The sequence below is a fragment of the Tursiops truncatus genome, chromosome X (genome assembly GCF_011762595.2).
Source record: "Tursiops truncatus isolate mTurTru1 chromosome X, mTurTru1.mat.Y, whole genome shotgun sequence".
In the NCBI taxonomy this organism is placed as follows: Eukaryota; Metazoa; Chordata; class Mammalia; order Artiodactyla; family Delphinidae; genus Tursiops; species Tursiops truncatus.
In genome coordinates, this window is record NC_047055.1 from 87,459,549 (window position 1) to 87,484,224 (window position 24,676).

Consider the following 24,676-nt stretch of genomic DNA (forward strand, 5'->3'; position numbering starts at 1 on the left):
CACCCCGACTCCTCTCCCCTCGTGGTATCTGGGGGGGGAGGGGTACAGTATCGCTCCTACTCTCCCTTCTACAACACTCCATAGTATCGGCCAGGGGAGGGTACCATCCTGACATTTCTCCCCTCAACTCCAGTGGTATCTCCCAGACACACTCTGGGTTCTTATTCTTACCCTTTTCATTAGTAATGGCTCCCCTCTCACCCGTGCCATGTCCCTAGGAGCCCCTCAGAGGCTAAATGCAAAGACCCCCATGCACCAGGAAGTCTACCCAAAGAAGGGTAGTCCACCTCCTCCCAAGGCAGCCCCACTGTTCTGCTGCGTGAGGCAGGAGGCAACAGCTTCTTCCACTGTACGGCACGGACACCCTTCCATGATGGCGGCCCCCTGAATTAGCAACATTTGGATGCGGCCATATTCCGAGCCCAGCAAAGCCGCAGAGGGTAAGGGAACTCTCACGGACTCTGCGTGAAAGTGCCCTGTTGATTGGGGAACGGAGCTTCGCAAGTGCTTTTGAGCATGCGCATGAGACACCCCCCGCCCCTCCACTAAACACCCGGGTGTTAGAGGTCGGCACTTGGAAGGGAACCGGTTCTCAGCTGTTTACGAGTTAGCGACACGCAGAGGTGATTTTGAAGGGGATTGGCTACTCTGAGCTGAGTGATGGTGGGGGGCGGAATCTGGGTGGGTGATGGGGCTACTGTGGATTCAGTGGTGGGCTCTTTTACATCGGATGCCCAGCTAATTGTTAGTCAGCCTTTCTCTTTCTAATTTAAGCCTTAAGGCTATACATTTCCATCTAAGACCCACAAGATTTGTTGTATCGTATTATCATTATTGTTCATTTCCAAGTATTTTAAAATTCAGTTATGATTTTTTTTCATTTCACACGTGTCACTTTGAAGCGCGTTTCTGTTCTGCAATAAACAGTTAATCCTTTTGTTATTGATTTCTAACCTAATTTCTCAGAGGTTAGATAATGTGATTTGTGTCATGAACGTTCCTAGAAACCTGTGGAGACTTGCTTTATGCCAAGTCCCGTAAATGTGCCATCTATTGCTTTCAAAGAATATGTGTTCTCCGATTGTTCATTGTGTTGTTCAAAACTGGTATACCCTCTCTGATTTTTTTTTCACCTACCTGCTCTGTAGAGGGCAGTGTAATGGTGATTTGTGCGTTTCTCTTTGCTTGTGTCGGCTTTTGCTGTATTTGAACCTTATTATTAGGTACAAGTGTGTGTATTTTTAAAATAGACATTGCCAAATGCCTCTCAAAAGTGTTATATATATATTATAATACATTGTGTATATATTATATCGATATATACAATGTATAATACATATATCTATGTATACGGAAATGTGTATGAAATATTCCCATCAGCAATATATAAATACCCCCATTTCCCCAAATCCTCTCCAGCACTGGATGATGTTCTTTTGCATTTTTTATTGTTCTGAGGGCTGAATAATTATATCTAGTTCTGTTTTACCTTTTCCACCTATTAGTGGTTGAGATCTTTTCTGGTTATTTGGGCACTTTGATTCTTTCTCTGCATTTCCATAGCCTTTGTTCGTTCCTCCTCTTTCCCCTGGCTTTTACATAGTGAACTTTTCTGTACTCCCTCAATTGAACATCGCTGGTGTCATATCTATTCCTGTACATATTAAGATCAAAGTATGGACATTTTCTTTTATTTTACTGGCCTATTTATCTCTGTTTTGATTGCATTAGTTTTATTGTAAATGTTAATATCTGCTAGTCCAAGCATCCCCTCAGTATTCCTTTACATAATTTTCTTGGCTATTTATACGTGCATACAGAGTTTGAAATTGTTTTACCAAGCTGGAAAAGAATTGGAATTCTGCTTGGCACTTGTCAATACGGTTAATATTGAACCAGTGATATTTTTATTTTACCATATTCCTGCCCAGGAATATGGTCTGCCTCTCCATGTGCTTAAGTTTTATACTATATTCTAGAATAATAACTATTAGTTTTTCTATTTTGAGTCCAGCACCGTTCTTGTTACATTCACTTTTAGGTATTTTGTGTTGTCATTATTGGAAATAGGATATTTTTTTCCTCTCCATCTGTTTCAATCTTGTACCCCATCACCTTGTCAAAATTCCCTGTGCTAGTTTTCTGAGTATACAATGATATAACCTGCAAATAAAAATGATTTTCTCTCCTTTCTTGATATTGAAGCAGTTTATTTCATCTTCATATTTAATTGCATCAGCTAGAGCTTTCAAACACTGTTGGCATAGGAACAACCCCATGTTGTTACTGGTTTTAATGGAAACTGTCTTCAGCATTTTACCTTTTAGTTTTATACTTCCTGGTGGTTTTGAGACTATGATCTTTGCCGAATTTTTGTAGTTTCCTACAAAATTTTAAGAATTACTGCTGAATTGTGTCAAATGCCCTTTTTATATCCATTGATACGGTTGTATAGTTTTTCTTCTTAATTTGTTGATGTAATAGGTAAATTGATAAATGGACTAGCATTAACCATCTTTGTCTTATCAGAAAACCCAATTTGTTCATGGGGTAAATTTTTCTTTTGAGCCTTACTGGACTCAAATTGCTAATATTTTATTAAAGATGTTTGCATCTATAAGATGAAATAATCTCCAGATAACTGTTTGTATTAGGACTATATTTTTTAGGTAAGGTAACAGTGCTTCATAAAATAAATTTGGAAGATTTCCAACTTTCTATTATTATTTGAAACAGGGATTAGCAAACTTTTTCTGTAAAGAGCCAAATAGTAAATATTTGAGGCTTTGCCAGTACTGCAGTCTCTCTTGCAACTACTCAACTCTGCTGCTGTAGCAAATGCAGCCACAGACAATATGTAAACGAACGGACATGGTTGTTTTCCAATAAAATTTTATTTACAAAACCGGCCAAGGACTAGATTTGACCTGCAGCCTGTAGTTTGCCATCCCTTGGTCTAGAACTGTTTAAAAACTGTAGAAATACTGTTTTTTAAAAGTTAGATTGCACTCCATATTAAGTCAGTTTCATCCTGGTACCTTTTTTTTTGTACTTAACTTTCCTTTTTTAATTGACGTAGAGTTGACATACTATATTATAATAGTTTCAGGTACACAGCATAGTGGTTCAACATTTATATTTCTTACAAATTTATCACCATGATACGTCTAGTAACTGTTTGTCACCATACTGTATTTAACTTTTTATTTTGAGATAATTATAGATTCACAGGACATTGCAAAAAATAGTACAGAAAGCTGGGTTTTTGGTGTTTTTGTTTTTGTTTTTGTTTTGGCTGCGTTGGGTCTTCGTTGCTGTGCGCAGGCTTTCTCTAGCTGCAGCGAGCAGGGGCTACTCTTCATTGCGGTGCGCGGGCTTCTCATTGCGGTGGCTTCTCTTGTTGTGGAGCATGGGCTCTAGGCTCACAGGCTTCAGTAGTTGTGGCATGCAGACTCAGTAGTTGTGGCTCGCGAGCTCTAGAGCACAGGCTCAGTAGTTGTGGCCCACAGGCTTAGTTGCTCCACGGCATGTGGGATCTTCCCAGACCAGGGCTCGAACCTGTGCCCCCTGCATTGACAGTGGGTTCTTAACCACTGCGCCACTAGGGAAATCCCAAAGCTGGTGTTTTTTTAAAAATTATACACATTACAAACTTTCTGACTTCTATACACTGGTCACTTAGAGATTCTTTTGCTCTTTCTTTTTTTGCATTAATTTTTTTTTGCTGGAGAAGCACCTGTTTCACCTCCATATTTAAATGTTGCTATGGATTTGCACATAATATTCTCCTAGAAATAATGTTTAGTGGAATATCTCCTCTAGTAGTAATATCTCCTCCTTCCTAATATTGTATTTTTTTTCTATTTCGTTTATCAGATTTGCTGGAAATTTATTCATGTAACTGGTCATTTCAAAGGATGAGCTCTTCACTTTATTTATACTCTCAATGGACATATAATATACAAATATATATCGCATTTAGGTTTTATTAGGGGATTTATTAGCATATTTTGAGTTTTTTCTAATTTCTTTTTCTAATTACTCAGATTGAGTACTTAGCTTTTTTGAGGTTTTCTCTCATTTTAATAACGAATCATGTAGGACTGTACATTTTCTTATAAATATAGCTTTTGCTGTGTGAAATAACATCTGGTACAAAGTGTATAACTTCAGTGTTGTGGGTGCATTTTGAGTTTGATTTTTATTTCTTTATCTATTTTTAATTACCTTTGTTGTGGCAAAAATAAACATGTACTATAAAATTTTCCATCTTAACCGTTTCTAAGTGTATAGTTCAATAGTGTTAAGTATATTCACATTGTTTTGCAAACAATCTCTAGAACTTTTTCACCTTACAAAATGGAAACTGTATACCCATTAAACGACATCTCCCCATTTCCCCCTCCTTCAGCCTCTGGCAACCACCATTCTACTTTCTGTTTCTATGAATTTGACTATTCTAGATACCTTATGTAAGTGGTATCATCCAGGACTTATCTTTTTGTGACTGGCTTACATCATTTAGCATAATGTCTTCAAGTTTCATCCATGTTGTAGCATGTGTCAGAATTTCCTCTTTAATGCTGAATAATATACTATTGCATGAATATACCACATTTTTTTTATCCATTCATCTCCTGATGGACACTTGTGTTGCTTTCACCTCTTGACTATTGTGAATAGTGCTGCTATGAACAGGAGTGTGCAAATTTGTCATTGAGATCCTACTTTCAATTCTTTTGGATATATACCCAGAAGTGAGATTGCTATTTTTCTTTTTTTGAGGAAAGCTGTACTATTTTCCATAGTGGCTGCACCATTTTATATTCCCATCAGCAGTGCACAAGAGTTCCAATTTCTCCATATCCTCGCCAACACTAGTTATTTTCTTTTTTTTTAATAGTAGACATCCTAGTGGGTATGAGGTGTTATCTCACTTTTTTTGACTTGTATTTTCCTAATGATTGATGTTGACCATCTTTTCATATGCTTGTTGACCATTCATGTATCATCTTTGGAGAAATGTCTGTTCAAATCCTTTGCCAATTTTTTAATTGGGTTATCTGGGTTTGTTGTTGTTGAGTTATAGGAGTTCTTTATATATTCTGGATATTAGCCCCTTATCAGATATATGATTTGCACATATTTTCTTCCATTCCCTAGGTTGCCTTTTCACTCTATTGATTGTGTCCTTCAATGCACAGAAGTTTTTAATTTTGATGTAGTCCAATTTGCCTATTTTTGCTTTTGTTTCCTATGTTTTGGTGTCATATCCAGGAAATCTTTGCCAAATACAAATGTCATGAAGCTTTTCCCCTGTGTTTTCTTCTAATAGTTTTGGGTCCTATATTTAGGTCTTTGATATATTTTGAATTAATTTTTGTATATGGTGTAAGGTAATACTTTTGCACATGGATATCCAGTTTTTTTCCCAGCACCATTTATTGAGGAGACTAACCTTTCCCACATTGAATGCTTTTGGCACCTTTGTCAAAAATCATTTGACCATATATGACCCATTTATTTCTGGGTTCCCTATTCCATTGGTCTATATATCTGTCTTCATGCCAGTACCACACTGTTTTGATTACTGTAGCTTTGTAATAAGTTTTGAAATCAGTAAGTGTAAGACCTCCAACTTTGTTCTTCTTTTTCAAGATTGTTTTGGGCTATTTGGGGTTGGGTTTAATTTTTTGAATTAGAGTTCCTAAGTTCACTCTTCCTAAGTTCCTTAGTCTACTAGCTCTGCCTTTATATATAACCTGTTTATACCAATTGGATGCTTCTGACCTTGAAATTCCCTTTTATAATTATATCACCAAACTGGCTGTCCTTTTTCTGGACTTTGCTTGGCATATCTTTGCCCAGCCCTTTATTTTGCAAATTGCTGCTGTGTTTTAGTTATGCTTCTTATAACTATGTCTCATTGTGCTTGCTTTTTTATTCCAATCTTATCTCTCTACAGAATGAATCAACTGATTCAATTTCACATAACCATAGTATACCTAATTCTATGCCTTGTTTCTTATTTTATGTTTACTATTTATATTATTTTCTGCTTTCTTTTTCCTGTTCTTACTTTTGATGACTTAATGCAGGCATGACCATTCACCCCCTCTCTCCCCAACCCACTCACCTTTTAAGTCAGGGAATTTTAACTTTTATAAAATCTTTAAAGGTATATCTTCCCATTTCTATCAAACATAATTAAGTTTATATTTTCCCCATTTATACCTATAGAGACATGCCCTCTCCTTTCAATTTTCTTCAGCAAGACAGTTATACTTCTGGACCTTTCAAAGATAATTAAAATTTTTTATTACAGGTCGTTTATATTTTCTTTAGGTTTCTGCTTTAAAAGGTACTTAGCATTTTAAATTTCAAATTCCCAGTCACATTTTCTTCCTCTGTTATGATTGTACACGCACTTACATACATACAAGTCCTGTTGTTTTCAAAGATCTCACGATGACCAGGTGAACGTGTGTGTTTGCATATGCATTGTTTTGTTCTTTTGAGATCTCACTTCTGATTCAATTTTCTTTTATTTAGAATACTTCCTTGAATGTTTTCCTTCACTATGGTAAATTGATGGAACACTCTTCAAATTATTTCATGTCTAAAACTGTCCTTCTTTTGTTCTGGCTGAGAAATAGGATCTTTAGGAGGGATATAATCTCCTTACACTGAAGTCCTCTTCTCTCCATGGTCTGTAGATGTTAAATGACTCTGGCTTCCATTGTTGTAAGTGAGAAGTCTGATGCTAGGAGGATGCATGTGGGGGAGGATCAGATTTAACACAGTGGTTCCCACTCCTCACAGTGCATCAGAATCGCTTATGCAGTTTTTACAAATACAGATGCCTGGGCCCACAGATACTAAGTTACATTCATTCAGGAGTGGAACTTTGCATAAGCATTTTTAGAAGATTTTAGAAGATCCTAGTTTGATTCTGATGTGCAGGCAGAGTTAGGAACCACTGATTTCAGGCCTAATGGTATCAGTGATGGGAAGTCCTGCTGGAGTTACTAATTTGTCAGCAGTGAATGTGCATTTGAAGGAGCCCTTAGCAAATAATACTTGGGCATTTTGGGGGAAAGTGATTACATCTCTGTAGGAATCATTGATTGTAGAAGTCAGTGATTAAGATCTCTGCAAGATAATGATTGAAAGGCTGACATAGTCAGTGAGTTGACTGAGAGCCTTGGAGCTTTGGCAACTGGAGACTTTGGGGCAGTCTTATTTTGAAAATACTTGGGATCAGTGATTTGGTGTCCTATGGGTATCAGGAATTGTGGCCATGTGAAGTCAGTTAATTGGGGCCTGGAAGGTCAGCATCTGGCCTCTCCTTTAGTCCATTTCAGGTACTGTAAGGATCAGTTATTAGCTGTCTAGACAGATCAATGATTGGATTCCTGGTGGGGGTATGTTACTGGGATCCTCTGCTGGGGATTATTTGAGGGGCCTTTGAAAGCCAGGCTAATTACCCTCTTGGAAAAGTAATTTGCAATCTGTTTGAATTAATGTTAAGAGTCTGTGCCATGTCAATGTTTGGTTAGTTTTTCAGTAGCACCCTGCATTTGATGTGGTTCAGTGAGTCATTGATGGCTTCTACTACCAGCCAGAGATGACAGTGATGTGGTCTCAGGGATCTGGGACCCGTAGTGACCAATTATCAACAGGCCAGAGCAGGTCAGGGATTGGGCATTTGATGCAATATTACTGAGTGGCTGAGAGTGTGAATTTTGGAACTAACAGATCTGGGTTGAATCCTGTCTTTCCACTTAGTTTTGTGATCTTAGTACACATGACTTAAAAAATCTCTACGCCTCTATTTTCTTATCTGTAAAATGGGTAGAATAATAATAGTCGGAACTGATTGTCAGAGTTGTGAAAATTAAATGAGGTACCTGATGTGTGCCTTTCAATAACAGTAATTGCTAATATTTATTCAATGCTTACCATTACAAGTATCATCTCATGTAGTTTTTACTGTCTCTTAAGATACGCATATCTGTCTTGTTTTGGAACCTGTATCTGAAAGTAACTTCTTCATATACTCCCAGCTAACATGTGGGAGACCTGGGATTCAAACCTTCAGTAATTTTAATCCAAATTTTATCATCTTTCCTATATTCCACCATGACTATAAACTAGAGTTCGTTTTTTTCTGAATTTTTCTCTTCAGAGAAAATTGTATTTTCAGATACAGAATAGCTGTATCTGTATTTTGAATACAGAATAGCTGTATTCAACACAGCTAGCCACTCCTTGGTGCCTGCAGGAAGTGTTCGTGGGATGAATGTTGAGTAACTGACCATGTGGACACTGTCTTTCCAGTTTTCTTGAAGTCTCTGCGGAGCCCCTGGGTAAGACCCCATAGTGAAGGCTGCAGAATCTTCCTTCCGGCCTCAGCAGCTCTGGTTGAGTCCATGGGTGCCCACCTGGCCTCGGGCTCCCAGGAAGAGCAGAGCTGTCAGCAAGAGAGCCTGGGGGCTGAGGCCCAGCAAGAAGATGCCAGCCAACTGGAGCTCTCCCCAGTGGTCCCCAGCCCTGGCTGCAGAGGGACATGGCAGCATGTGTGAGGTGAGGAGGGAGGGGTCTCCAGGGGCAGGAATTCAGTGAGGAGTTGGCCCTAACCTGTCACCAGGGCCTCAGGGCAGGGGCATGTGGTTCACAGAAGCAGCAGATTCTGGACTCGCTGCCCCGAGACAGATCACCATCCTTCTGCTGCGTGAGCACCAAATCACTGGTGTCCCACATTCAAAGCCCTGCGTGTTTCAGTGGAAACTGATGCAGCTGATGGAGGAAGGGTGGGATGGGAGGGTCACCCCTACAGCCTAGGTGAGGGGGAGGCAGCTCCCAGCTGATTCCAGACTCTGGAAGGTACCCTCTCACCTGTAACCCCTCATTTCCCCAGCTCTGACCATAGATCTCTTCTCCTTCCCAAAAAAGAACTAGAAAATACTCAGTCTCTGGTGCATTGTTGTTTGTTCCTTTATTTGTTTAGTTGCTGCTTCCATTTACCATTGGATTTATGAGGTTTATAATCAGTATGGTAAAATGAACACATATGAATCTATAAAGTTAGGATCAGGGAAAATATAGACAGAGTGGACAAAGTCAACAACAGAGCACAATTAGACTGTAGCTATTCACACAATGCTGAATGAATTTTAGTAACATGGCTATTAAAATCCAACTGCAAATTTGTGTTCTTTGTGGCAGATACAGAATAAAAGAAACACAAGCAGTTAGGTGATTAAATTGTCCACAAGGACAGCATGACAGTTCCTCTGTGGTAGAAACTTCCTGGTATGGGGTTTTCAAAAGGTTTTTGATAGATATTCATATAAATTGATAGAGGGGACTCTGTTCATAATTATGCTGTGACAACTTGGACATATAGTCAGCCTAATAATAGAGAAACGATGTCACTTACAGCAACCCCATCTTTTTTTTTACTTTTTAAAAAAAATTTAAAGTTTATTTTTGGCTGCATTTGGTCTTCATTGCTGCGTGTGGGCTTTCTCGAGCAGGGGCTACTCTTAGTTGCGGTGCACTGGCTTCTCATTGCAGTGGCTTCTCTTGATGAGAAGCATGGGCTCTAGGCACGCGGGCTTCAGTAGTTGCAGCACGTGGGCTCAGTAGTTGCAGTGCACGGGCTCAGTAGCTGTAGCTCGTGGGCTCTAAAGCACAGGCTCAGTAGTTGTTGAGCACAGGCTTAGTTGCTCCACGGCATGTGGGATCTTTCTGGACCAGGGCTCAAACCCATGTCCCCTACACTGGCAGGCGGATTCTTAACCACTGTGCCTCCAGGGAAGTCCTTTACTTTTTTATATTGAAGTATAGTTGATTTACAATGTTGTGTTAATTTCTGCTGTACAGAAAAGTGATTCAGTTATATATATATATATATATGGTTTATCACAGGATATTGAATATAGTTCCCTGTTATAGCAACCCCATCTTGCATGTAGTACTGTGTGTTTTCTTTGGCTGTCTTCTAAAGCAGCCCTTGGCAAATATTTTCTGTAGGGCCCAGTAGTAAATATTTTAGGCTTTGTGGCTCATAGTCTCTGTTACAACTACTTAGCTCGGCTTTTGTAGCATGAAAACAGCCATAGTCCATATGTAAACAAATGAGTGTAGCTGCCTACCCCTATTCTAGAGCATTTTTTTCCAGAGGAAGCCAAAGCCCTACAGTCAAAGCAGATCTCAGCAAATGTATTATAACAAGAAACCAAAACTGTCTGAGGGCACACCTTTCTGATGGTCTGACATCATACAAACAGAAAAGACTAAATTATATGTATCAATGCGTGGGCTAAATGCACTTCAGTAATACTGTGTAATAATTTTTCTTGGTCAGCCTTTTGACACTGCTTGAGGAACAGATAGGTCAAAATTATAAGTGGCATTAGTCATATACAACATTTTCAGTCCAGTTTTTTCCTGTGGTCATTTCCTCCCTTTTTCTTAGAAATTATCTTTTAATTTTTGGCATTACAGAACTTATCCACGTGTACTGCATAATATTCAAGCTATTCAGAAATGCAAAAAATAGTATAATAAACCCCTTGTACCCATCGCCCATGTACAACAACTATCAACAGTTATGAACATATGACTAATCTTGTTTTATCTACTACTGAAGGATTATTTTAAAGCAAATCACTGAAATGATATGTTTTGTCCTTACTTCCTTTAGTATGTATCTCTGTTTAACTGCAATACCATTAACATACTTAAAACATTAACAATATTTTCTTAATATCATTTGTTACCTACTTATTATAGAAATGTCCTTTAATTGTCCCATACATGCCTTTTTAAATTGGAATTTTAATTAAAATAATTGTGAACTCACATGCAATTATGACAAATAATACTGAGAGGTCCTGTGTATCCTTTACCAAGTACCTTAGTCCATTCAGGCTGCTATAATAGAATACCATAGACTGGGTGGCTTAAACAACAGAAATTTACTTCTCACAGTTCTGGAGGCTGGGAAGTCCAAGATCAAAGTGCCAGCAGATCTGATGTCTGGTGAGAGCCCACTTCTTGGTTTGCAGGTGGCCATCCTCTCACTGTATCCTCACATGGTGAAGATCAGAGAGTGAGAGCTAGTTCTCATGTCTCTTCTTATAAGGGCACTAAACCCATTCATGAGGGCTCCACTCTCATGACATAATTACCTCCCAAAGGCCCCACATCCCACTACTGTCACCTTGGGGGTAAGGATTTCAACCTATGAAATCTGTGGGGGACACAGACATTTAGTTCATAGCACCCAGTTTCCCCCAGTGGTAAGATCTTGCAAAACTATGATCACAATCAGGATATTGACACTGATACAGTACACTGATCTTATTCTGATTTTCCCAGTTTTACTTGTATTCATTTGTGTGTGTGTGTTTAGTTTCATACAATTTTATCACAGTTAGAGGTTTGAATGAAGGTAGAGAACACTTCTATCACAGGGATCCTTGGTGTTGCAGTTTACAACCACACCTACCTCCCCCTCCTATACCTTTCCCTAACCCCTGGCAACTACTAACCTGGTCTCCATTTCCAAAATTTTGTCATTTCATAAATGTATTAGGAGGTGGGGCTTCCTGAAGAGAGGAGAGAGATGGGTGTCTGGAAAAAATATTGGCTGAAATATTTCCACATAAGATAAAAAATATATACCCAAAGATACAACAATCAACAAATCCTAAGCACAACAACATGAGAAAACTACTTAAGGCACGTCATAATCAAGTTGCTCAAAACCACTGGTGAAGAGAAAATCCTAGAGAAAAAAAGAAAATGCACAGGAACAAAGATAAGGACGAAAGCAGTTTTCTTGTCAGTAATAAGCCAGGAAACAGTGGAGCAAGGAAACAGTGGAGCAAGAACTTTACTGAAATTAACAACAACAAACCAGCAACCTAGAATTCTCTACCTGCAAAATTATTTTTTTAATGAAGACAAAATAAAGACATTTTCAGACATACAAAAGTTTAAAGAATTCATCATCAGCTGACCTGCACTACAAAAAATGTTAAAGGAAGTCCTTCAAGCAGAAGGCAAATGATACCAGATGGAAATCTACATCTACACAAAGGAATGAAGAGCACCAGAAATGGTAACTACATGGGTAAATATAAATACTTTTCTTATTATTTGGATCTCTTTAAAAGATAATCAACTGTTTAAAATTAAAATAACAATGAATCATGCCATTTATAATATATGCAAATTGAAATATATAACAACAATAGCACAAAACTTAGGAGGGTACATTGAAGTATGTTGTAAAAGTTCTTGAATTATACATAAAGTGCTATAATATCACTTGAAGGTAGACTGTAATAAGTTAATGATATTAATACTATAAATTCTAAAGCAACAACTAAAATAAAACGAGAAAGTATTAAAGCTCTTAAACCCAACGAGGAATATAAAATGGAATAATAAAAAATACTTAATTCAAAATAAGACAGAAATAAAGGAAAAAGGGAAAAGAGAACAGATAGAACAAATAGAAAACAAATAGCCATATGATACATTTCAACACAACCACATCTATAATCATATTATATGTAAATGGCAAATAGAGATTTTTCAATTGGATAAAAAAGCAAGACGCAACTATATGTTCTGTGCAAGAAATCCACTTTAAATATAAAGACAAAAATAGGTTAAAAGTAAATGGATGGCAAAACATGTACCATGCTAACACTAATCCAAAGAATTCATACATGCACCCCAATGTTCATCGCAGCACTATTTACAATAGCCAGGACATGGAAGCAGACTTAATGTCCATCAACAGAGGAATGGATAAAGATGTGGTACATATATACAATGGAATATTACTCAGCCATAAAAAAGAACAAAATAATGCCATTTGCAGCAACGTGGATGAACCTAGAGATTGTCATAATGAGTGAAGTAAGTCAGACAGAGAAAGACAAATACCATATGATATCACTTATATGTGGAATCTAAAAAAATGGTACAAATGAACTTATTTACAAAACAGAAATAGAGTCATAGATGTAGAAAACAAACTTATGGTTACCAGGGGGGAAGGGGAGAGGGATAAATTGGGAGATTGGGATTGACATATACACGCTACTATATATAAAATAGATAACTAATAAGAGCCGACTGCACAGGGAACTCTACTCAATACGCTGTAATGACCTATATGGGAAAACAATCTAAAAAAAGAGTGGGCATATGTATAACTGATTCACTTTGCTGTACACCTGAAACTAACATAACATTGTAAATCAGCTATACTCCAATAAAAAGATTTTTTAAACATCTTTATTGGAGTATAATTACTTTACCATGGTGTGTTAGTTGTTGCTTTATAACAAAGTGTATCAGTTATACATATACATATGTCCCCATATCTCTTCCCTCTTGAGTCTCCCTCCCTCCCACCCTCCCTATCCTACCCCTCTAGGTGGTCACAAAGCACCAAGCTGATCTCCCTGTGCTATACGGCTGCTTCCCACTAGCTATCTATTTTACGTTTGGCAGTGTATATATGTCCATGCCACTCTCTCACTTTGTCCCAGCTTACCCTTCCCCCTCCCCATATCCTCAAGTCCATTCTCTAGTAGGTCTGCATCTTTATTCCCATCTTGCCCCTAGGTTCTTCATGACCAATTTTTTTCCTTTAGATTCCATATATATGTGTGAGCATATGGTATTTGTTTTTCTCTTTCTGACTTACTTCACTCTGAATGACAGTCTCTAGGTCCATCCACCTCACTACAAATAACTGTTTCATTCCTTTTTATGGCTGAGTAATATTCCATTGTATATATGTGCCACATCTTCTTTATCCATTCATCTGTTGATGGACACTTAGGTTGCTTCCATGTCCTGACTATTGTAAATAGAGCTGCAATGAACATTTTGGTACATGACTCCTTTTGAATTATGGTTTTCTCAGGGTATATGCCCAGTAGTGGGATTGCTGGGTCATATGGTAGTTCTATTTTTAGTTTTTTAAGGAGCTCCATACTGTTCTCCATAGTGGCTGTATCAACTTACATTCCCACCAACAGTGCAAGAGGGTTCCCTTTTCTCCACACCCTCTCCAGCATTTATTGTTTGTAGATTTTATTTTATTTTGCGGTATGCAGGCCTCTCACTGTTGTGGCCTCTCCTGTTGCGGAACACAGGCTCCGGACGCGCAGGCTCAGCAGCCATGGCTCACGGGCCCAGCCACTCTACGGCATGTGGGATCTTCCCGGACCGGGGCACGAACCCGTGTCCCCTGCATCAGCAGGCGGACTCTCAACCACTGTGCCACCAGGGAAGCCCTGTTTGTAGATTTTTTGATGATGGCCATTCTGACCAGTGTGAGATGATATCTCATTGTAGTTTTGATTTGCATTTCTCTAATGATGATGTTGAGCATTCTTTCATGTGTTTTTTGGCAATCTGTATATCTTCTTTGGAGAAATGTCTATTTAGGTCTTCTGCCCATTTTTGGACTGGGTTGTTTGTTTTTTTGATATTGAGCTGCATGAGCTGCTTGTAAATTTTGGAGATTAAGCCTTTGTCAGTTGCTTCATTTGCAAATATTTTCTCCCACTCCGAGGGTTGTCTTTTCATCTTGTTTATGGTTTCCTTTGCTGTGCAAAAGCTTTGAAGTTTCATTAGGTCCCATTTGTTTATTTTTGTTTTTATTTCCATTTCTCTAGGAGGTGGGTCAAAGAGGATCTCGCTGTGATTTATGTCATAGAGTGTTCTGCCTATGTTTTCCTCTAAGAAATTTATAGTGTCTGGCCTTACATTTAAGTCTTTAATCCATTTTGAGTTTATTTTTGTGTATGGTGTTAGGGAGTATTCTAATTTCATTCTTTTACATGTAGCTGTCCAGTTTTCCCAGCACCACTTATTGAAGAGGCTGTCTTTTTTCCACTGTATATTCTTGCCTCCTTTATCAAAGATTAAGTGACCCTATATGTGCATGGGTTTATCTCTGGGCTTTCTATCCTGTTCCATTGACCTATCTTTCTGTTTTTGTGACAGTACCATACTGTCTTGATTACTGTAGCTTTGTAGTATAGTCTGAAATCAGGGAGCCTGATTCCTCCAGCTCCGTTTTTCGTTCTCAGGATTGCTTTGGCTATTCGGGGTCTTTTGTGTTTCCATACAAATTGTGAAATTTTTTGTTCTAGTTCTGTGAAAAATGCCAGTGGTAGTTTGATAGGAATTGCATGGAATCTGTAGACTGCTTTGGGTAGTAGAGTCATTTTCACAATGTTGATTCTTTTTTTTTAATTTAAAAATACTTTATTACTAAAATATGCTAACCAAAATTTGACAATGCAGGTTTGCCACAAATCTTCAATTCGTTAAAAACAAACAAACAAAAAATGCAAGATCTCCGAAGTATAGTAAAGTGCACTAAAATGAAGTATGACTGTAACCCAATATCTGGAGAAAAATAGGTGCCTACAGGGAGAAAAAAGGCCATCATTTGCTTACCTGGTACAGATACTACCATATGCCATTTAAGCTAGTAAGAAGATTCAGCTAGAAATACTTAACAAATTTTTAAAGTTTATGTGTGGGTCACTGTTCTAGTGTGAAGTCCCTGATGCCTATAGGCATGGGGTGTTCCAAGCTTTTATAGGCTTTTCCTCCAGGAAACTCACCTGTTAACTGGGAAAATCAGGGAAAATCCTAAAAGAATTTTTACCATGGTGCTGGCTGGAGGAGAACAGCATTCTGCTTTCAAAATTCTATCCAGACATATCACCACACAATGTTGATTCTTCCAATGCAAGTGTGATGTGGCTGCTTCCCACTAGCTATCTATTTTACATTTCGTAGTGTATATATGTCCATGCCACTTTCTCTTTGTCCCAGCTTACCCTTCCCCCTCCCCATATCCTCAAGTCCATTCTCTAGTAGGTCTGCGTCTTTATTCCCGTCTTGCCTCTAGGTTCCTCATGACCATTTTTTTGTTTGTTTTTTAGATTCCATATATATGTGTTAGCATGTGGCATTTGTTTTTCTCTTTCTGACTTACTTCACTCTGTATGACAGACTCTAGGTCTATCCACCTCACTACAAATAACTCAATTTCATTTCTTTTTATGGCTGAGTAATATTCCATTGTATATATGTGCCACATCTTCTTTATCCATTCATCTGTCGATGGACACTTAGGTTGCTTCCATGTCCTGGCTATTGTAAATAGAGCTGCAATGAACATTGTGGTACATGACCCTGTTTGAATTATGGTTTTCTCAGGGTATATGCCCAGTAGTGGGATTGCTGGGTCGTATGGTAGTTCTATTTGTAGTTTTTTAAGGACCCTCCATACTGTTCTCCATAGTGGCTGTCTCAATTTACATTCCCACCAACAGGGCAAGAGGGTTCCCTTTTCTCCACACCCTCTCCAGCATTTATTGTTTGTAGATTTTTTTATGGTGGCCATTCTGACTGGTGTGAGACAAAATTCAACACCCATTTATGATAAAACCCTCCAGAAAGTAGGCATAGAGGGAACTTACCTCAACATAATAATGGTCGTATATGACAAACCCACAGCCAACATCGTTCTCAATGGTGAAAAACTGAAACCATTTCCACTAAGATCAGAAAGAAGACAAGGTTGCCCACTCTCACCACTATTATTCAACATAGTTTTGGAAGTTTTAGCCACAGCAATCAGAGAAGAAAAAGAAATAAAAGGAATCCAAATTGGAAAAGAAGAAGTAAAGCTGTCACTGTTTGCAGATGACATGATACTATACATAGAGAATCCTATAGATGCTACAAGAAAACTACTACAGTTAATCAATGAATTTGGTAAAGTAGCAGGATACAAAATTAATGCACAGAAATCTCTTGCATTCCTATACACTAATGATGAAAAATCTGAAAGTGAAATTAACAAAACACTCCCATTTACCACTGCAACAAAAAAATAAAATATCTAGGAATAAATCTACCTAAGGAGACAAAAGACCTGTATGCAGGGAGATCAGCTTGGTACTTTGTGACCACCTAGAGGGGTGGTTTTATAGTTTTGTCTGGGTATATGCCCATGAGTGGGATTGCTGGATCATATGGCAACTCTATTTTTAGTTTTTTGAACAACCTCCATATTGTTCTCCATAGGGGCTGTACCAAGTTACATTCCCACCAACAGGGTAGGAGGGTTCCCTTTTCTCCACACCCTCTTCAGCATTTGTTATTTGTAGACTTTTTAATGATGGCCATTCTGACCAGTGTGAGATGGTACCTCACTGTAGTTTTAATTTGCATTTCTCTAATAATTTATTACTATATTTAATTTGAATTTTAAAATATTCTCAGATTTGGCCAGTGGGAGTCACTTGCAGCTGGAATGTTATGTCCTATTGACATGTCCCATGATTCCTTGAGCACATCCTGACCTTCTGGTACAACAAAATGTTCAGGTTCATCCGGTACTTTTCCCACCCCAGCCCAGAATAACCCACATCTCCTAGTTAATAATTTTTTAATGAGTTTTTATCCTGGTATATAACATAGTATGCCTACTACTAAATACCTAATATTATATAATATTTTATAGGAGAAAGAAATATAATTGAAATTTCTGCAATTCACTGTGTTCATGCAGTAAAAGTTATTCTTTACTAAAAATGAGAACTACGTTGACAGATGAATGGATAAAGAAGATGTGGTACAAATATGCAATGGAACACTACTCAGCCATGAAAAAGAATGAAATAATGTCATTTGCAGCAAAATGGATGCAACTAGAGATTATCATACTAAGTGAAGTGAGTCTGAAAGAAAAAGACAAATACCATATGGTGTCACTTATATGTGGAATCTAAAATATGACACAAATGAACCTATCTGTGAAACAGAAACAGAATCATGGACATAGGGAACAGGCTGGTAGTTGCCAAGGGGGAGGGGGCTGGGGAGGGATGGAGTGGGAGGTTGGGGTTAGCAGATGTAAGCTTTTATATATAGAATGGATAAACAACAAGGTCCTACTGTATAGCACAGAGACCTATATTCAATATCCTATGATAAACCATAATGGAAAAGAATATTTTTTTTAAAGAATGTATATATATGTATAACTGAATCACTTTGCTGTACAGCAGAAAGTAACACAACATTGTAAATCAACTATACTTCAATTTAAAAAATATTGATAAAAATGAGGGCTAAACAACCCTCTTAAGTCCTCCTGCTATTTTGAGAACTGCCAGAAACACCTTTCCTGGGCCGTTGAGTACCGAGTAGCAAATGTTATGCCAGGAACTGGGAAGGGAGAAATATATTATACACACACCCCTTGTCCTGTAGCAACCCTGAAATGTGAAAAACAAATACAGGTAGGTAGGAAAGGTAAGTTCTCCATGAGGGAGTAAGTTTACCCGCCAGTGTTGGAGAAGCTTAAATTGGATGATAAGGCATGTGATACAAAGTGCAAAGGTATGGAAGTGAAAAAGAAAAACTATTTGATGTCAAATAGCTCTATGTAGAAGAAGAAGGGTCTATGTGACATTCAGGGAAGCAAAATAAATTTAAAATCTGAGGACAAATGCTGGACTCCATCATAGAAAAAGTAAGAATTTTTTCCTTGATCTAATGGATCACCATGGAGGGATTATATATGCAGGGAAGATATATTAACTAACTTTTGTATCTTGAAAGAATTATAGTCCCTATTGCAATTGTATTTTATATTTCAGGATAACATATTTTAAGTAGAGATTTTTAAAAACAACATTAAAAGAGGAACTGACCACAGAGTCTTTGCACAGAACTTTAAGCCCAGACTGAAAATGGCATATTCTATTACCAATGTTTTTAAATATTTAAAAAATTTTCCAGTTTCATTGAGGAATGGTTGACAAATTAAAAATTATATATACTTAAGGTATACAATATGGTAAGGTTGGTTTTTTTTTTTTTTTGCGGTACGCGGGCCTCTCACTGTTGTGGCCTCTCCTGTTGCGGAGCACAGGCTCCGGACGCGCAGGCTCAGCGGCCATGGCTCACGGCCCAGCCGCTCTGCGGCACATGGGATCTTCCCGGACCGGGGCACGAGCCCGTGTCCCCTGCATCGGCAGGCGGACTCTCAACCACTGTGCCACCAGGGAAGCCCCCAATATGGTGTTTTGATATAAATATATTCTTTTAACTTTGACCTACCTAAGGCCCAAGTAGTGTCAAAAGCCCCAGAGGAAAGTTAAAATGTAGGATGGTTTGCACCTGTATGAAATGAAATCATCAGTGAGGTGTGCACATGAAGAACCCTATCCACTGTGTTCTGCTTGGGCCCTACGCCCTCGGCTTCTTTTAGATGGTTCTCAACCAGCGGTTCTCAAACTTGAGCATGCATCAGAATCACCTAGAGGGCTTGTCAACACACAGACTACTAAACCTCATAACCAAAAGTCTGGTGTAGGACCCGAGAATTTGCATTTCTACCAGTCTCTCAAATGATGCTGCTGGTGGTGGTCCAAGAAACATACTGTGAGAACCATTGTTCTAGAAGATGGCTGTGGCAAACCCTATCATCATACACTTATGACAAGATTACTGTTGACGACACTCGTCTTTTTCATTAGGCTGATCCTCTGTCCAGTTTACACCTGTTGTTCCGGCATAATTATTAATGATGCCCCTTCCCATTCTAAAGTGTCCTGATTTGGATGATAAAGTATAAGGTTACCTCACCCATACTCCATAATGAGATCAAATTTGTTTTTGAAATTCAATTATCAGGAAACCTTTACCCTGGAAGAATTGTCACATTTTCTCCCTGTGGCCAATGTAAATCTTACAAACGACTGCGTTTCCTTTCCAGCTATATCTGATAGGAAGATAAGAAAAAAACTTCTAGCTCAAATTTAATTACTCTGCAGGACCATCAGGCCCAAATGCCTATAGTCCAAATAGATTCTAGTGCTGACTTTGTTCGTTCTGTCTATATCTTCTCTGACCTAAATTTATAGAGTCATACCTGGACATTTTACTACAGGGATTCTTTAATGCCCCCTAAAAACACTGGAAAAGCAATGGGTACAACAAACAAATACATGAATTAATCTATTAAATTAAAAACTTGGTTATTTCCTGCTGTTCCTGGGAAGGGGCTTGGGTCTGTGAAGTCAAAGCTGCAGAGAGGATGATGTGCAGGTACGTTGCAGAGATCAGATTCACCAGCCCGGAAACACCCACACTTCAGCTGGGGGCCACACCCTGTGGGAGACCCAGGGGGCACCACATTTCTGTGGCCACAAGCTGTGTATCTGTGACTGATATGATTGTGTGACACTTGGAAAAGGCAGGTTTCTCATTGGGACCAAGTGTACAACTATCGCCTCCTAAGTCGTTTAATATCTGTCCTTGCACCCTGATCCAAGATTTCAATTTCTAGAAAACAATCATGTATGTGCATGAAGATTTAAATGCAGGAATTTCACTACTGTGATGTTAATAGTCAAAACCAAAACTATCCTTCATAAATGTTAACTAACAGTATATTGGTTATAAAAATTATGATATATTCAAAGACTCAATATTATGCAGCTATTAAAATTGTATACAAAAATATTTGCTGACGTGGAAAAATACTTAAGTTAGAATACAGAGCAAAGAGAGAAGGTAACCAAACAATTCTAGTTTTCATTTAAATTAAATGTGCATGTATGAATATACTAAACACTCATGAACATAAACACCAAAGCTCAGAGCCAGAAAAAATATCTGAAAGCAAAAAAATCAAAATATGGGGCTTCCCTGGTGGCACAGTGGTTGAGAGTCTGCCTGCCGATGCAGGGGACACGGGTTCGTGCCCCGGTCCCGGAAGATCCCGCATGCTGCGGAGCAGCTGGGCCCATGGGCCATGGCTGCTGAGCCTGCGCGTCCGGAGCCTGTGCTCTGCAACGGGAGAGGCCACAACAGTGAGAGGCCCGCGTACCGCAAAAAAAATAAATAAATAAATAAAAATGTTAATAGAATTTAGTTAGGAGATAACAGAGGTCATTTAAATTTTATTCTTTCTACTTATTTGTAGTGTATAACTTGCTTTATATTTAGTTTTATTATACAAATAGTTATATTTGTAATAGTTACAAATATAACTGTATAATAAACAAAACTAAAATGAGTTTTGTCATATATACTGTCTTACTGACCACATGACCCTGAGCCCCTGTGAAAATGAGCCTGTCCCCAGAGGTGACAACATCCACAGGAAGGAGGGAACTGTGGGGCAAGGTCTGGTTCCCTCATCGTCTGCCTCTGTTTACGGACTCTCAAGGGGAACATTTTTTTTTTAGTCTTACCACTCGGCATGCAGGATCTTAGTTTCCTGACAAGGGATTGAACCTGTGCCCCCTGCAATGGAAGCTCAGAGTGTTAACCATTGGACCACCAGGGAAATCCCTTGAGGGGAACTTTTAGTGGGAAACTTGGTCTTGGCTATTGTGTGCTGAGGGTGGAAGGCACAGTCAGGAGACCAGGTTCCAGTCCACTGCTGTCACTCATAATCCCAGAGGCCTGGGCAAGTCATGTACCTTCTCAGGCCACTTTACTCATCTTTGAGAGGAGGAGGAAGAAGCAGAAGGGCCCTAGAGAGCGTGGTCACCCTACTACCCTGCCATTCTCTAAGTTCCAAAGAAAAGGGATTTTTCTGCCCTAGATCAGGATAGAGGAGAAATCAGCAAATCCCCAAGGATCAGGGGAAAGCAGGCTCTGGTAGAGATCAGCTGAGTGTATGCACAGAGCCAGTGAGGACTGAAGGGCCTGTGCTGGGCGTCAGGGGGTAGCGTCTCCCTGGCTGGGGCCGGTGGTCACCCCCACCCACACCTCGCTCGCAGACACCCTGCAGGGAGCTGCCTCCCCCTCCTCTAGTCTGTGGGGCTGACCCGCTCATCCCACCTTTCCTCCATCGGCTGCATCACATTTTCCACTGAAACAGGAAGGGCTCTGGATGTGGGACACCAGCCCCATGGTGCTCACACATCAGGAGGATGGTGACCTGTCTCAGGGACACCAAGTCTGGAATTTGCTCCTCCTGTGACACACCTGCCCCTGTCCTGAGGCCCTGGTGATCAATATCAGGTACCTCATTTAATTTTCACTGCAACCTTGCCAGCTACCTGACAATGACTATCCTTAGGACCATTTTACAATAGAAGCAGCTGAAGCACAGTGAGGCTAAGTTGGTTGTCCCAAGGTCACACTGCTAGCAAGTAGAATGACCAGGAAATACTTAAGCCGAGGTCAGCTGACTCCAAAGTGCCCACACTTAGCCACTCTGTGATTCTAAACCCCATATGGGGTTGACTCTCAATAAACAATATTCCTATTTCCCATTGTCTTCAAAGTGCTCAGGCTGAGGAGAGGCAACATCTTGTGTGCATAAACTGATTGCATATTTCACTGCACATCCAGGGCAACCTACCTGTCCCTCCCTCTTCTGACAGAGATGAAAACTCAAACTCACCCTCCCCACCCACTTCTTAGACACTGGAAACCAGGTGTGCACCAGGACCTGCACTGAGCACACCGGGCATCACAGGCACCCCCAAATGTGCACTGTAGCCCACCCCCCAAGTAAAGCTGCACTGTCACCCACCACCACTGGAGGTTCGGAATTGGGTTTGTGGCCAGAGAGAACGGCTTAGCGGCCACCAAAGAATATTAAAATCTCTTGTTCTAAAGTTTTTAAACAAAACTCTGGATGGTGGGAGATGAGGGCAGGGCAGTCTCCTGGCCCCACCCAGATTCAGGAAAGAAAGAGACGGGGGATACAGGAACAGACAGAAAGAGGGGGATTTTGAGGACCACCCCACCTCAAGGAGGCGTAGACCGAGACAGGAGACTAATTGGGGAACAGAGAAGCACAGAGAAACTCTGAGATGCCCTGAAAAATATATTAGAGGAAGAGGTGTGTGAGGAATTCGTAGAGTGTCACCCTTGCACAGGGTGTTGAGTACAGGACCTCAGCTGAGCAGAGCTCAGCTGTCTACTCTGGAGCGTAGGTCAGTGGTGAGCGGGTCATGCTGGGTTGTCTGATGAAGCATCAGGGCCAGCAGCCCTGCCCGATTCTTCATGGCTGTGCGCACCTTGTGCTCCTGCTCAACCAGCTCTTCCAGCTTGAGCAACTGTGGGGGGCAAGCATGAGAAGGGCCTTCTAGGATTCCATCCCGCCTCTCAGCCCCTAAGGGGCGTACCATGTAATGTACCATGTAACGTACCACGTAACGTACCATGCACACGCGCTCTAGGTCCACCTCGGCACGTCTCAGCTTCTCCCAGCAGTAGTGGTGATTGCACAAGCGTTTGGGGAGGCAACAGAAATTACCGGTGGGCTCAAAGACGTTTTTCACTAGTGGGCAACCGCACACTTCTTCATCCGGTACCTGTGGGGAAGAATGAAAGATGCTGAGGTACGTGAAGGGTGGCAAATGGAGGGTGATCAGGCAGGCAGGATGCAAGGAAGAGGGGAATAGAGGGCAGGTAGGCAGGAAGGAGAGGAATGGGGAGTGGTGACCTAGCGGGGGGAAGAGAGGAATTCAGTGATTAGGTAAAGAAGAGGGGGCCAAAGGGGGATGATCAATCATGGAGAATGGAGGAAGAAGTTAAGCAGGGATGTAAGAATGGAGGTGATCAGGCAGGAAGGACGGAAGAACAGAAAGAGATCAAACAGGACGGAGAGGAAGGATGGAGGGGGGGTCTGACAGGGAGAAGTAGATGAATGAGGGTTGGTAAAGCATGGGGGAGGTGAGGAATAAGGCTGGGAGGGTGAAAGGGATGGGGGCTGATCAAACAGGGAAGAAGAAGGGATTTAGGACATGACAAGCAGTGAGAAGGCGATTGGGGAAGTGAGGCAGGGAGAATAAGAATGGAAGGAAGTCAGCAAGTGAGAAGAGAGGAATTGAGGGTAACCATGCAGGGAGGGAGGGGGGATTGTGGGGTGGTCAGGCAGGGGCTAGGAAAAGAAGGGAGATGAGCAAGCAAGGAGAAGGGAAGAATGGGGAATGGTTATGCAGTGAGGAGCAGAGGAACGGAGGCTGGTCAGGCAGAGGGAGAGAGAAATGTTGGGGTGCGGGGTCAGGCAAGGAGATTATGAATAAATAAACAGGCAGGGAGAAAAGTAAAACTAGAAAGTGATTGGGCAGTGAGGGGGGGGTGTAGGGGAGGTCAGGAAAGGAGGAGGGGATACATAGGGATTGGTCAGGAGGCATGAAGGCAGTCAGGCAGAAGGAAGAAGGAATAGGAGGCAATCAAGCACTGGAGGACGAGAGGAAGGTGGTCAGGTAGGGAGAAGGGGAGGAATGGAGGGCGATGAGGTAGAGAAAGAAAAGTCTCACCTTGGGGTCCTTCGAGTGCTCAGGGCATAACACCTGGAGTCGCTTACAGTACCTCTTACTCCGTGGGTTGTAAACATCACAGAAGAGCCTTGTGGCTCTGGGGAGAGGTGAAAGTGAGGTGCTAAGGGTCAGGAGGAGGCTGGTCCCACCCTGAACCCTGCCCACACTTTGTCCCCAACCCCACCTATACCCTGCCGCTAATCTGCCCACCTCTGTCTCTGAGCCTACCCACATCCTGCCCTTGATCTTGCCCACCCTGCTCCTGACCTTGTCCACATCGTGCCTTTGACCCTGAGCAGCACTCACAC

At 40.4% G+C, this 24,676-nt stretch overlaps 1 long non-coding RNA gene across 1 annotated transcript; it reads left to right on the top strand.

Annotated features, from left to right (window-relative positions):
* The first annotated feature begins 546 nt into the window (after window positions 1–546).
* On the top strand, window positions 547–17,927 carry LOC109551271 (uncharacterized). The gene is made up of 3 exons (XR_002177985.3): window positions 547–623; window positions 8,341–8,586; window positions 11,606–17,927. It is a non-coding gene; the product is annotated as an uncharacterized lncRNA (long non-coding RNA).
* The last annotated feature ends 6,749 nt before the right edge of the window (window positions 17,928–24,676 follow it).